General features: G+C 45.3%; 1 long non-coding RNA gene across 1 annotated transcript in view; it reads right to left on the bottom strand.

Annotated features, from left to right (window-relative positions):
- Positions 1 to 13314: 13314 nt before the first annotated feature.
- The window catches only part of LOC137301892 (uncharacterized), a 98525-nt gene continuing 96309 nt past the window's right edge, over positions 13315 to 15530 (bottom strand). Inside the window, exon 3 of the long non-coding RNA XR_010958387.1 lies at positions 13315 to 13391. This is a non-coding gene — a long non-coding RNA (uncharacterized lncRNA). The remainder of the gene's footprint in view (positions 13392 to 15530) is intronic.

Below are 15530 nucleotides of genomic sequence, written 5' to 3'. Positions count from 1 at the left end.
TGTTTCTGCGGCCGCAGACGTGATTCCAGGATGGTATGTTGCCTCCCTGGTGGCTGGGTCAAGGATGTCACTGAACGGCTGCAGAACATTCTGGAGTGGGAAGGTGAACAACCAGAGATTGTGGTCCATATCAATACCAACGACATAGGTAGAAAGAGGGATGGGGTCCTGCAGGCAGATTTTAAGGAGTTAGGAAAGAGATTAAGAAGTAGGACCTCAAAGGTAGTAATCTCCGCATTACTCCTGGTGCCACGTGCTAGCGAGTATAGGAAAACGAGGATAGAGAAGATGAATGTGTGGCTGGAGAGATGGTGCAGGAGGGAGGGCTTTAGATTCCTGGGGCATTGGGACCAGTTCTGGGGGAGCTGGGATGAGACGAAGAGAGAGTACAAGATAGTCTAAGATAGATTTACAGTGCATGTGTGTAAACGCACAAAGCATGGTAAACAAGTTTGGAGAGCTGCAGGCGCAATTAGCCACATGGGAATACGATGTTGTAGCGATAACGGAGTCCTGGCTCAAAAAAGAGCAGGGAAGAAAGGCGGGGGGTGGTGGCAGTATTGATTAAGGAGAATATTGCTGTGCTGGAGAGAGAGGATGTCCTGGAGGGGTCAAGGGCAGAATTTATTTGGTTAGAGGTAGAAAAGTTAATGGTGCCATTACACTACTGGGTGTATTCCAAAGGTCACCAACTAGCGGGAAGGAGATAGAGGAGCAAATTTGCAGGGAAATTACAGAGAGGTGCAAAAGCTATAGAGTTGTGAAAAGGGGGGATTCAACTAACCTAATATAGTCTGGGATAGTAATAATATAAGGAGCAAAGAGGGGGATGAATTTTTGAAGTGTGTTCAGGATAACTTTCTTGACCAGTGTGTTTCCATCCCAACAAGGAAGGAGGCATTGTTGGATTTGGGTCTAGGGAATGAGACGGGCCAAGTGGAGCAAGTGTCAGTGGGGGAGCATTTAGGGAACAGCGATCATAGTATCATAAGGTTTAGAATAGCTATGGAAAAGGACATGGACCACTCTAAAGTAAAAATATTCAATTGGAGGAGGGTCAAATTCAGTGAGATGAGAACAGATCTGGCCCGGGGAAATTGGAATCAAAGATTGGCAGACAAAATTGTAATTGAACAATGGGCGGCCTTTAAGGAGGAGATGGTTCGGGTTCGGACTAGGCACACTCCCACGAGGGAGAAAGGTAGGGCAACTAAAGCCAGAGCTCCCTGGATGACAAAAGAGATAGAGAGTAAGATGAAATAGAAAAAAGGGGCATATGACAGATGTCAGGTTGATAATACAAGTGAGAACCAGGCTGAATATAGAAAGTTCAGAGGGGAAGAGAAAAAGGAAATAAGAGGGTCAAAGAGAGAGTATGAGAATAGACTGGTGGCCAACATAAAAGGGAATCCAAAAGTCTTCTATTGACGTGTAAATAGTAAACGGGTAGTAAGAGGAGAGGTGGGGCCGATCAGAGACAACTACAGGCCAGTCAGTTTAACCTCGGTGGTGGGGACACTTTTAGAAATGATAATCCAGGACAGAATTAGCAGTCAATTGGACAAGGGTGGATTGATTAGGGAAAGCCAGCAGGATTTGTTAAAGGCAAATTGCCTTTAATTAACTTGATAAGAGTTTTTTGGTGAGGTAACAGAGAGGGTCGATGAGGACAATGCGGTTGATGTTATGGATATGGACGTTCATGAGGTGTTTGATAAAGTGCCGCACAATAGACTTTTCATTAAAATTGAAGGCCATGGAATAAAGGGGGCAGTAGCAGCATGGATACAAAATTGGCTAAGTAACAGGAAGCAGAGAGTAGTGGTGAACGATTGTTTTTCGGACTGGAAGAAGATATACAGTGGTGTTCCCCTGGGACCACTGCTTTTCTTGATATATATTAATGACTTGGACTTGGGTGTGCAGTGCACAATTTCCAAATTTGTAGATGACACAAAACTTGGAAGTGTAGTGAACAGTGAAAAGGATAGTGATAGACTTCAAGAGGATATAGACAGGCTGGTGGAATGGGCGGACAAGTGGCAGATGAAATTTAGCGCAGAAAAATGCAAAGTGATACATTTCAGTAGGAAGAACGAGGAGAGGCAATATAAACTGGAGGGCACAATTCTATAAAGGGCACAGGAACAGAGAGATCTGGGGGTATATGTGCACAAATAGTTGTAGCTGGTAGGGCAGGTTAAGAAAGCGGTTAAAAAAGCATACGGGATCGTGGGCTTTATAAACAGAGGCATAGAGTACAAAAACAAGGAAATCATGATGAACCTTTATAAAACACTGGTTCAACTTCAACTGGAGTATTGTGTCCAGTTCTGGGCACCGCACTTTAGGAAAGATGTGAAGGCCTTAGAGAGGGTGCAGAAAGGACTTACTAGAATGATTCCAGGGATGAGGGACTTTAGTTACGTGGATAGACTGGAGAAGCTGGGGTTGTTCTCCGTGGAACGGAAAAGCTTGAGAGGAGATTTGATAGAGGTATTCAAAATTATGAAGGGTTTAGACAGAATAGATGAGAGAAATGGTTCCCATTGGCGGAAGGGTCAAGAACCAGAGGACATAGATTTAAGGTGATTGGCAAAAGAACCAAAGGTGTCATGAGGAAAACCTTTTCTATGCAGCGAGTGGTTAGTGGTTAGGATCTGGAATGAGGGGGTGGTGGAGGCAGATTCAATTGTGGCTTTCAAAAGGGAACTGGATAAGTAGTTGAAGGGAAAAAATTTGCAGGGCTTCCGGGATCGGGCAGGGGAGTGGGACCAGCTGGATTGGTCTTGCATAGAGCCGGCATGGACTCGATGGGCCGAATGGCCTCCTTCCATGCTGTAACCTTTCTATGCCTTTATAACTGAAATTAGGAAATTGATTAGAAAACAACGTTATTAATAGTGCTAAAACAAAAGCAAATTGCTGCGGATGCTGGAAATCTGAAATAAAAGCAAAAATTGCTGGAAACACTCAGCTGGTCAGGCAGCATCTGTGGAGAAAGAAACAGAGTTAACGTTTCAGGTCGATGACTTTTCATCAGAACTGGAAGATGTTTGAGACGGGAAAAGGGGGCAGGACAGGAACAAAAGGGAGAGCTCTATGATAGGGTGGAGGTCAGAGTGATTAAATGACAAAAGGGATGATGTTGCAAGGCAAAAGAAGACGATAATGGGACAAGTATAGAGACAAAAGATGAGTCCAGAGGCGGTGTAAATGGTTACAGAACGTCCAAGACAAAATGGGAGTGGTGGTTAACATCTAACGTTGTTGAACTTATTGTTAAGACTGGAAGGCTGTAAAATGCCTAGTACAAAGATGAGATGCTGTTCCTCGAGCTTGCGTTGAGCATCAATGGAACAGTGTAGAAGGCCGAGGACAGAGAGGTCAGAATGGGATGGAGGATTAAGGTGCCAAACAACCGGAAGCTCAAGGTCATGTTTGCTGACTGAACGGAAATGTTCAGCAAAGCACCCTGGGCAATGCACCCTGAAATGGAGTCTGCCCATCCCATTTGATGTCCTGAGAGAAAGTTCTGCGTAAATTCTCCCTTATCCCGAAAGATAACCAAACAAAATTCCCAACAATTCATCCCTACATCTACCTGGTCCTTACAGCAGAGAAGGTTAAGGGGAGGTTTGATAGAGGTGTTCAAAATCATGTACGGTTTTGATAGAGTAAATAAGGAGAAACTGTTTCCAGTGGCAGAAGGGCCAGTAACCAGAGGACACAGATTTAAGGTAATTGGCAAAAGAACCAAAGGCGACATAAGGAAAAAAACATTTCCGTAGCGAGTTGTTATGTTCTGGAACACACTGCCTGAAAGGGTGGTGGAAGAGATTCAATAGTAATTTTTTTAAGGGAATTGGATAAATAATTGAAGGGGGAAAATTTGTAGCGTTATTGGGAAAGAGCAGGGGAATTGGACTAATTGGATAGCTCTTTCAAAGAACCGACACAGGCACGATGGACCGAATGGCCTCCTTCTGTGCTTTATCATTCTATGATTATGAAAAGAAACTGTAAAACATTTAAAACTGAACAACTTTATGTTGCTTTTTCCAATGATAACACCAACTTATCACATAAAACCCACAAATGTTTAACACATGTATGGGATATTTCAACTTGGCGGGGGTTAAATTGGCTAAGGCCAGAATCTGGGCGCGGGCATCGCAGTGCGCGATTAGCCCACGCCCGGTGGTTCTGACGCAGGCAGCACGTTGGACTCGTGCTGCCTCCTCATTTACCTGATTGAAGCGCAACATGGAGGCCCAGCTGTGATGTTCTCTCCAGCTTCGGCACTCCTCACCAGCAGGGGAACCCAAATCTCGCTTGAGTTGCTCGAGCCTCTTAAAGGCAGCCTGCACCATAAATATAAGTGCAAAATATAAGATACAGGTCCGCACAGAGTCTGGATGGAGATCAGACATCGCACATGTAAAACACAGATGCAGATCCCATCCCAATGTTTACAAACTGATGAGTTACGTTAAAATATTGAATAAAGGTTGCGCACTACCAAATCCCACATCCTCCAATCTGTACACCAGACCTCACCAATCTGCCGATCTGAGTTTGTACCAGGCCTGCGAGAGAGTGTGCACCAAGGTTCTCTGCTGATGCACTGGAGACCTTGGTGCAAGAGATGGACAGAATGAAGGGCATCCTATATCCACAGGGGGCAAGAGGCCCTCCAGACATATGCTCAAGAGGCAGTGGGAGGCAGTAGAGGATGAAGTCAATGCCAGGCACATAGTGCCACTAACATGTGGAAGGAGGAAGTTCAATGCCTTGACATGAGCGGTCAAGGTGAGTGAGGTCAAGTGCCATCTCTATCAACTGCACCACTAGCCGCATCCACTGTTGCATGCACTACATCCCCCATCACCCACCTACCAACAAACTCTTTCAATCAGTACTCAACTCTTCAAATCGGATGCATCCTCTCACCCTCACACATTACCACTGTTTCAAGCCACAGACCTACAACTCACAGGTCACACACACTGGCAGCTATTCAACCACGAAAAGTACATCAACCAAGGAAGAGGTAAGTGATTGGCTGGTGAGTATTTTCCTGCTGAATTTGTCTAAGGTTAGAGTTTGTGGATTCTCGGGTCTCTGTTGTGTCGTGGGGGACTGCTGTTCAGCAAGGGCCCTTGAGTATACCTTTTAATTGAAGTGAAATTGGTGGGATTCATTTAATTTGAATTAATTAGTTAAAGGGTAAGTCATGTCAGGACAGCCCAGCCCCGTGTTATGCTCTTCCTGCTCTATGTGGGAAATCAGGGACCCTTCCGGTGTCCCTGACGACCATGTGTGCGGGAAATGTATCCAGCTGCAGCTACTGACAAACCGCATTGCGGCACTGGAGCTGCGGATGGATTCATTATGGAGCATTCGCGATGCTGAGAACGTCGTGGATAGCACGTTTAGTGAGATGGTCACACCGCAGGTAAAGGTTGTACAGGCAGGAACTAATTGGGTGACCACCAGGCAGAGTAAGAGGAGCAGGCAGGCAGTGCAGGGGTCCCCTGTGGCCGTCCCCCTCTCAAACAAATATACCGCTTTGGATATTGTTGAGGGGGATGACTTATCAGGGGAAGGCAGCAGCAGCCAACGTCCTGGCACCAGGGGTAGCTCTGCTGCACAGGCTGGGAGGAAAAAGAGTGGAAGAGCTATAGTGGTAGGGGATTCTATCGTAAGGGGAACAGACAGGCGTTTCTGTGGCCGTAAACGTGACTCCAGGATGGTTTGTTGCCTCCCTGGTGCCAGGGTCATGGATGTCACTGTGCGGCTACAGGGCATTCTCAAGGGGGAGGGGGAGCAGGCAGAGGTCGTGGTCCACATTGGGACCAACGACATAGGTAGGAAGGGAGATGAGGTCCTGCATCAAGAATTTAGGGAGCTAGGTAGCAGATTAAAGAGCAGGACCTCAAAGGTTGTAATCTCTGGATTACTCCCAGTGCCACGGGCTAGTGAGTATAGAAATAGGAGGATAGAACAGATGAATGCGTGGCTAAAGAGTTGGTGCAGGAGGGAGGGTTTCAGTTTCCTGGATCACTGGGCCTGCTTCTGGGGAAGGTGGAACTTGTACAAGTCGGACGGGTTGCACCTGAACCAGAGCGGGACAAATATCCTTGCAGGGAGGTTTGCTAGCACTGTTGGGGGGGGTTTAAACTAACTTGGCAGGGGGATGGGATACAGAGTGGAGCTACAATAGGGGGTGATGTGCAGCCAAATATAGAGAAAAAAACAAGTCAGCTTGGAAGACAGGGCAAATATGTACGGGCAAGGCTGGATGGCATCTATTTTAATGCAAGGAGTCTTGCGAATAAGGTGGATGAACTGAAGGTGTTGATAAACACATGGGAGTATGATATTGTTGCTGTCACAGAGACATGGTTGAGGGAGGGGCAAGACTGGCAGCTCAATATTCCGGGGTACAGAATCTTCAGGCGAGACAGAGGGGGAGGTATAAGAGGAGGGGGGGTCGCAATATTAATTAAAGAATCAATTACTGCCATAAGGAGGGATGATATATTAGCAGGTTCCTCTAATGAGGCCATATGGGTGGAGCTTAAAAACAAAAAGGGGGCAAGCACTTTGATGGGAGTGTACTATAGGCCCCCAAACAGTCAGGGGGAGATAGAGGAACAGATATGTAGGCAAATCTCAGAAAATTGTGCAAATAATAGGGTAATAATAGTGGGGGATTTCAACTTCCCCAATATTAACTGGGATACTCAGAGTGTAAAAGGCTTAGAGGGTACAAAATTCTTAACGTGCATCCAGGAGAGCTTTTTGAGCCAGCATGTAGAAAGTCCTACAAGAGAGGGGGCGGTACTGGACCTAATTCTAGGGAATGTGGCCGGCCAAGTGGAAGAAGTGCTAGTAGGTGAGCACTTTGGTGACAGTGACCATAATTCGGTGAGATTTAAGGTGGTCATGGAAAAGGACATGGAGGGGCTGGAAATAAAGGTTCTAAATTGGGGGAAGGCCGATTTTAATAGGATAAGGCAGGATCTGGCCAAAATGGACTGGGATCAGCTGCTTGTAGGAAAATCCGCATCGGAGCAATGGGAGTCTTTCAGAAGGGAGATTGAGACCATACAATGGCAACATGTTCCCGTAAAGGTCAAGGGTGGTTCCAAGAACTCCAGGGAACCTTGGATGTCAGGGGATATACGAGAATGGATTAGGAAAAAAAGGAGGGCTTTTGGCAGATACAAAAGGCTAAAGACGGAGGAAGCCCGAGAGGAGTACAAAAAGTGCAGGGGGATACTTAAAGAAGAAATTAGGAGATCAAGGAGGGGCCATGAAATAACACTGGTGAGCAAAATAAAGGAAAATCCTGAGATGTTTTATAAGTATATTAAGGGTAAGAGGATGACTAGGGAAAAAATAGGGCCCATTAGGGACAAAAATGGCAATCTGTGTGTGGAGCTGGAAGATGTAGGAGGGGTTCTAAATGAATTTTTTGCATCTGTTTTCACTATGGAGAAGGACGATGTAGACATAGAAATACGGCAGGGGGACTGTGATATACTCGAATATATTAACATCGAGCGGGAGGAGGTATTGGCGGTTTTAGCAGGCCTAAAAATGGATAAATCCCCAGGCCCGGACGAAATGTATCCCAGGCTACTGTGTGAGGCAAAGGAGGAGATTGCGGGGGCTCTGACACATATATTCAGAACCTCTCTGGCCACAGGGGATGTGCCAGAGGACTGGAGAACCGCTAATGTAGTACCATTATTCAAGAAGGGGAGTAGGGAAAAACCGGGGAACTACAGGCCAGTGAGCCTAACATCAGTGGCAGGAAAATTATTGGAAAAAATTCTGAAGGACAAAATTAGTCTCCACTTGGAGAAGCAAGGATTAATCAGGGATAGTCAACATGGCTTTGTCAAGGGAAGATCATGTCTGACTAATTTGATTGAATTTTTTGAGGGGGTGACTAGGCGTGTGGATGAGGGTAACGCAGTGGATGTGGTATACATGGATTTCAGTAAGGCCTTCGATAAAGCCCCGCACAGGAGACTGGTCAAGAAGGTACGAGCCCATGGAATCCAGGGTGCCTTGGCACTTTGGATACAAAACTGGCTTAGTGGCAGAAGGCAGAGGGTGATGGTCGAAGGTTGTTTTTGTGACTGGAAGCCTGTGGCCAGTGGGGTACCACAGGGATTGGTGCTGGGTCCCTTGCTGTTTGTGGTCTACATTAACGACTTGCATATGAATGTAAAAGGTATGATCAGTAAGTTCGCTGATGATACAAAAATTGGTAGGGTGGTAAATAGCGAGGAGGATAGCCTCAGTCTGCAGGACGATATAGATGGGTTGGTCAGATGGGCGGAACAGTGGCAAATGGAATTTAACCCGGAAAAGTGCGAGGTGATGCACTTTGGAGGGACTAACAAGGCAAGGGAATACACAATGTATGGGAGGACCCTAGGCAAGACAGAGGGTCAGAGGGATCTTGGTGTGCAAGTTCACAGATCCCTGAAGGCGGCGGAACAGGTAGATAAGGTGGTAAAGAAGGCATATGGGATACTTGCCTTTATTAGCCAAGGCATAGAATATAAGAGCAAGGAGGTTATGATGGAGCTGTATAAAACACTGGTTAGGCCACAGCTGGAGTACTGTGTGCAGTTCTGGTCCAACACTACAGGAAGGATGTGATCGCTTTAGAGAGGGTGCAGAGGAGATTCACCAGGATGTTACCAGGGCTGGAGCGCTTCAGCTATGATGAGAGACTGGGAAGATTGGGTTTGTTTTCCTTGGAGCAGAGGAGGCTGAGGGGGGACATGATTGAGGTGTACAAAATTATGAGGGGCACAGATAGGATGGATACTAAGGAGCTTTTTCCCTTCGTTGAGGGTTCTATAACAAGGGGGCATAGATTCAAGGTAAAAGGCGGGAGGTTTAGAGGGGATTTGAGAAATAACTTTTTCACCCAGAGGGTGGTTGGAGTCTGGAACTCACTGCCTGAAAGGGTTGTGGAGGCAGGAACCCTCACAACATTCAAGAAGCATTTGGATGAGCACTTGAAATGCCATAGCATACAAGGCTACGGACCAAATGCTGGAATATGGGATTAGAGTAGACAGGGCTTGATGGCCGGCGCGGACACGATGGGCCGAAGGGCCTCTATCCGTGCTGAATAACTCTATGACTCTCTGACTCTAAACATCCTGCAGGACACCCACCGACACTCGGCCCGCTTTCTCGCAGGAGAAGGTGGCGCATAACAGGAGGCAGCAAGTGGCAGTGGCATTTAACCCCGCGAGCCTGTTCCGCCATTCAATGCGATCATGGTTGATCTGTGACTTAACCTCAAATACGCACCTTAGCCCATATCTCTTAATACCCTTGGTTAACAAAAATCCATCAAACTCAGACTTAAAACTGAGTTAGCACCAACTACCGTTTGCGGAAGAGTGTTCCAAACTTCTCACACCCTTTGCGTATAGAAGCATTTCCTAACGTCACTCCTGCAAGTCCTGGCTCTAAATGTTAGGCTATGTCCCCTAGTCCAAGTATTCAAGTATAGGAGACCTCCAAAAACAGGTACAACTGCATCAGCAGCCAGAAGCAATAATCCAGCAACTAACCTGTAAATCCTGCATAGTCCCTTTAAATAGCGCTGGTGGGAGGTCCTCCAGGCCGTCTAAGGCATGTTCAGGTGGTCGTGGTTGAAACAATGAGTTGGCTGCAGTTGCTTTACACCGTAAAGTAAGGAGAATATGCTTTAGATCGTTGCACACTGATCTAAAGCATATTCTCTTTATTTTACAGTGATCATTATCTGCGCCTGCGCAAACACCTTTACCAAGATGGTGTCCGGCGCACGTCATGCTAGAAGTGTGCGCGCGCATTCCGGATGCCATTTTGGAACTTCAGGTAGCCACGTAGCGCCAATACAATGAGCGCTGCATGGCCGAATTTCTAGCCCGGTATATCGGAATAGTACCTTATAATGAAAAGCACATTGTTTAAAAGCTTCTACATGCAGAGAATGATCTACATTAAACAAGCACCATAAACAATAGGTGTTTGAATGTAATACCTTTCATGTAGAGTTCAACACCATAACTAAAAATGAATTATTTATATAGATGTGTGAAGCCAAACTAATTTTGCATCAGTGAAAAAGAGGACAGTTTTGTCTTCCCCCTCCTCTGTACACCTGGTCACCACCTGACATCCTCCTCCAGCCAGCACAGTCAGACAGGCTGGCCACAGTCAGCAGGGAGTGTGAGTCAAGTGAAATAAGCTAGATGTCAGTTTTTCTCCCCTTACCTCACTGTTGCTCTATGAACTTGACCAAGAGTTTCTGAGACCTGCCAAAGTGAGGCAGCTGGAATTGAGCAACAGACAAGACAACTTGAAGCTGAAGCTTTTCAGTCTGAAACTAAGCATGTTGAAGTTGGCAATTTCGGGGCTGCACCCGACTATGGCACAGGGGAACCCCCACTGGCAACAAGGAGAGCTAGCTTCACCAGGAACTGCGAGGCAATCCTCAATGTGTGCCTACCACACCAAATTTCCAACTGCAACTTGAGATCCTCCAATTCTCCTCTTCTTCCTTATCCGCTCCTCTGCTTCTGGTTGCCCACGTGCCTCCTATTCATCCTACTGCATGATGACTATTCTTTATATAGTGAAGCTATGCAATATTCAATAAACGGTGATTATTTTGGGCACCAAACAGTGATCCTCTTACTTGAGAAATCCCTTAGTGTGCTCCATGTTAATTCCAGGAACATAGGGACAGGAGTAGGCCAGTCAGCCCCTCGAGCCTGTTCCGCCATTCAATTAGATCATGGCTGATCTGTATCTTATCTCCATCTACCCACTTTGGTTCTGTAACCTTTAATACCCTTGACTGTCAAAAATTTATCAACCTCAGTTTTAAAATGTTCAATTCTGGTATTTACTCCTCACTATATTAGGCTGGATAGCTCTTTTTCGGCTGGCACAGACAAGATGGGCCGAATGGCCTCTTTCTGTGCCGTAAATTTCTATGATTCTATATTTACGTTCCACTGCTATTCTGTGAATTATCACGCTTGCTGAGGTTAACCCTGGTCCCCGCGCAACCATTCACCCAATCCTTGGGAGCCTATAAATTATGTGGCATCATGGGTAATATATTGGATATATTTTTACCCATAAACGTCAGGAGGTCCCAGGTTAGTTGAATTCAGCCAGGACTGGTGACCAAGAAGAAAGGCTAAAATAAGACCTGTCTTGGTTTATCTTACTGTTAAGCTCAATGTTAAACATGCTCTTGGCCTTGGCTAATAGACGTTAGCTTCCATTCGGAGGACACCACCTGCACGTTAATTGAATGGAAGCTCTGTCTGTACTTTTAGGGTTGATGGGAGATGCCCACATGGGTGCCATCAATCATGTTTACCACCTGGTGAAAGATGTGTGCCTCCTTTCCATAAAAATGATGAGAATATTGCCCATAGTAAACACAGGGGCATAAACGAGGTGTGGTCCCAGAACTGTACCGCTAAGACCACTGCCCAGTACGCAGCTGTGCCTCAGAGGTAGCACTCTCGCCTCTGAGTCAGAAGGTTGTGAGTTCATAATCCCACCCCAGGGACTTGAGCACAAAATCCAGGCTGAAACTCCAGTGCAGTACTGAGGGAGCGTCGCACTGTCAGAGTGTGCCATCTTTTGGATGAAATGTTAAACCGAGGCCCCGTCTGCCCTCTCAGGGGACGTAAAAGATCCCAGGGCACCGTTTCTCTGGTGTCCTGGCATACATTTATCCCTCAACCAACACCAGTAAAACAGATTATCTGGTCATTATCATATTACTGTTTGTGGGACCTTGTGGTGGGCAAATTAGCTGCTGCGTTTCTTACATTGCAACAGCGATTACACTTTAAAAAAATACTTCATTGGCTGTAAAGAGCTTTGGGAATTCCTGAGGCTGTGAAAGGCGCTATACAAATGCAAGTCATTCTTTTACGTACTGTGCGCAAATGAGTTGACCTTGCCTGATGCCACACGGTCAGCTCATTTAAACATTTTTCTGACGTACATGGTGCGTTTCTCATGCCACATTGAGAGTGCCAAGATCGGCAACAAAATTCAAGGTGCCACAAACCAATTAATGGTTTCTGCCTACCCATAGAGGGGGTAATTGTGACTTTGTGTGACAGTGTAAAATGAGTGACAGTGAATCGGCAGCCCATTGAAGTCAATGGAAAGAAAAATGAGGGAGAGATGTAAAATGGGCGGCCGATTTGCTTTCACCTGTTTTACACTATCGCACAAAGTCAGAATTACCCCCAGAGCGTCCGAAATTTTTCCTGGAATGGAGGAGCTAGGGGCCAGGGTCAGTGGGGGGGGGAGGGGGTTGGGGAACAGAGGCAAATGGTGGCACAGTGAGGCAGGGTAGGCAGGGCAGCATAGGTAGAAGGGGGAAGAGCTTGGCAGGGGGAAAAAATTACAATTTTTCAATAGGACCTATCTTTCAGTGCCCATTCCAAATGTGTCTGTGCACCTGCAGCACATTATGGGGAGGCCTCCTAATTTGAATAATGTGGGGTCTTAATGGGGCTCGCAAGCAGCTTGTGCACAGGCTCCCTGGACTGCAGTCACTGAGCAATGGACTGGGGTGCATTCTGTCCTTCTTGGCCCTGCCCCATGGACTCGGCAAATTTAAAATGTAGGCCTTAGTGCAAATCTTTAAAATCTATCTTTAATTTTTCTGGGAATACAGCTTGCACTATTAGTTAGTTACTCAAACGAAAATAAACTATTGTCTCCTTTTAAATATTTTGAGGTTATATACTAGACTAAAAGTGTATCTTTTAATACATAACACTGATTAGTTGGATAGATTTTTAAAAGCCAAATACCCTTTCCCTGTTCTCTAAGGAAGCCTTTTCTATTAATCCCTGGCACAATTTTTTCAACTTGGATTATCAGGTGATCTCAGGAATCAGGGGGGGTCTACTGGTAAAAATAAAGGCAGCAATGAAGCCCACGGTCTCTAAATAACAATTGGTTTCAAAATGATGCCTAGTTTTTTCATATATCTGTTTGACTATCTTAAACAAGTTGTTATATGGGAAGAAAAGTTCAAAACTATTACAGATGGGGTTGCTGTTGCTGTTAACACTTGTCAAGCCTGGCTGATGTGCTAGAACATTCCTCATTGCAGCACTGTGTTGATGATGCGGAGTGGTTTCTACTCACTACCAGTTCTATCAATAATTGTGTCACTTTCTTCATCCATTTCTGCATCATCAGACTCACAAACCAAAGAAGAACATTTGTCACCTGGAGCTGTTTCCATGTCTTAAGTGTCTCTGGCACCCACACCTCTTTCTGGTCCATTCACACTGTTATCAGCACCTGAACTGGTGGAGTGATAACAGAAAAAAAGGTTAGTCACGTCACATCAAATCAGAAGAGTAAAACCCAAACTAAATCAGTCCGGGTTTTCAAGCACACAATTTAAAAAAAAAATTATTATTAATTTTCAGTATGTGGGCGTCGCTGGCAAGGCTGGCGTTTACTGCCCATCCCTAGTTGCCTTGACTGAGTGGCTTGCAAGGCCACTTCATGAGGGCAGTTAAGAATCAACCACATTGGTGTGGATCTGGAGTCACATATAGGCCGGACCAGGTAAGGACGGCAGGTTTCATTTCCTAAAGGACGTTAGTGAACGAGTTGGATTTTTACAACAATTCAACTTGGTCACTTTTGCTGATACCAACTTTTTATTTCCAAATTTTTTCAAATTCTCAAACTGCTATGGTGGGATTATTAGTCCAGTAACACAACCACTACACTACCGTACCCTCTATAAAATGAGCAACACAGTAACCCATTTGGGGTTGTTCTGCTTCCCTACACCATATTATGTTGCTTTGCCTTTCTCCTGTCCTTTGGATATTTTCTGGATGGGCCGTCAATCACGGTCATGGTAGCCCAGGTAGGGGTCATTCAGCTGTTCTACACCGTACTGTGTTGAATAACTTGATCTGGAATGCTGATTCAGAGTCCCTTCCTGCAGATAAATTTTGGCTACTAGACAAAAAGACGTGGAACATGTGAAATAAGTTATTTTCTGGAAGTTGTAGATTTTTTTATTTACCAACCTTGCACTTCCCTGAGGGTCCCTGCAAAAAGTCAGAAAGTTACCTCATAATGCACATTTAAGTAGCATTAGATCTCAACTTGATCAATACTAATATGTTGTTCACATAAATGTGTCATGTTAACATTGACAGATTATTTTACAGTGACAATCCTCACAAACCAATCTAACTGCTTAGCATCTCATTACTCAGTCCAGGATATTACACTTACATTATATAAGCTGTTTTAAGGTGTTTGTCATTGAAGATCATAAGCCTTGGCTTTGCCAAACAATCTCTGGTCTTGGGTATGTGGGATGTGTCACTACAAGGAGAGAGTGTACACTCCATATTGGGTAAACAGAAAGCCTACAGGCGAGTTTGGATTTCTCTGTAGCCTGAATTGGAGAATCTTAAACATAACAATGGGTCTCTGAACGTTTCAGACGTGACCAAAGAAAACTGTTGAAAATATAAAAGCTTTTTTTCAAAGTATCTGAATTTCGATTTACTCTTCAACCTTTTGCAGTTATCTGTAAGAGACACTGTGGTGGAAATTGGACCTTGTTGTGCCTGTTTTATGGGCAGAAAACGGGTACAACGGGGCCTAATTTTGGGCCCCGAGGACACCTGAAAAATGCCTGAACTGAAATTGGGTCGCAATATCTTTCAGACGTCGAGGGCAGCCGCCTAAATCAGGCGTTAAGGACTTTGCAAATGCTAATGAGGGGCATAACACCTGTTTTAGGGTCCCTCTGGGAAATTGGGCTGCCCTGAGTGGATCTGCTCTGCTCAGGTTTTCTAGACGTGAATGCAGCCTAGCTAACAGCTGCTACCAAAATACGGAGCCAGGTGGAGCAGGAGTGCTCCTAAGGGCTCCACGTCACTCCTGCTGCCATCCAGGGCCCGCTGCTGGCAAGACAGGTAGCCCGAAATTTGATTCTTCAGTCTGATGTCATTAAGTCATCACGATTATTTAGGTGAAGCCCCAGGAACAATTTCTCGGGCCTTTCATCTTTGGGTGCATGGATCGTTCTCTGTAAACTGGCCTAATGGAATTTCTAGGTCATTGTCCTAATCACCCAGGAAGGGAAACAGCTGAATAGCCATGATTCATGTCCTTTGCAGTGATTTTTTTTACGATGGAATGGCCAATTTTAGCAACGCATGTGCCTCCGTGTCACATTGTCTGGCGAGCAAGGGAATAAGGTTGGCCAACACTTTTCAATTGTAAACAATTTTACAACACCAAGTTATAGTCCAGCAATTTTATTTTAAATTCACAAGCTTTCGGAGACTTCCTCCTTCCTCAGGTAAAACATTTACCTGAGGAAGGAGGAAGTCTCCGAAAGCTTGTGAATTTAAAATAAAATTGCTGGACTATAACTTGGTGTTGTAAAATTGTTTACAATTGTC

The sequence above is a fragment of the Heptranchias perlo genome, chromosome 34 (assembly GCF_035084215.1).
Source record: "Heptranchias perlo isolate sHepPer1 chromosome 34, sHepPer1.hap1, whole genome shotgun sequence".
NCBI lineage: Eukaryota > Metazoa > Chordata > Chondrichthyes > Hexanchiformes > Hexanchidae > Heptranchias > Heptranchias perlo.
The sequence above is the reverse complement of the archived record's forward strand: the minus strand, read 5'-3'. Positions and strand labels throughout refer to the sequence as shown.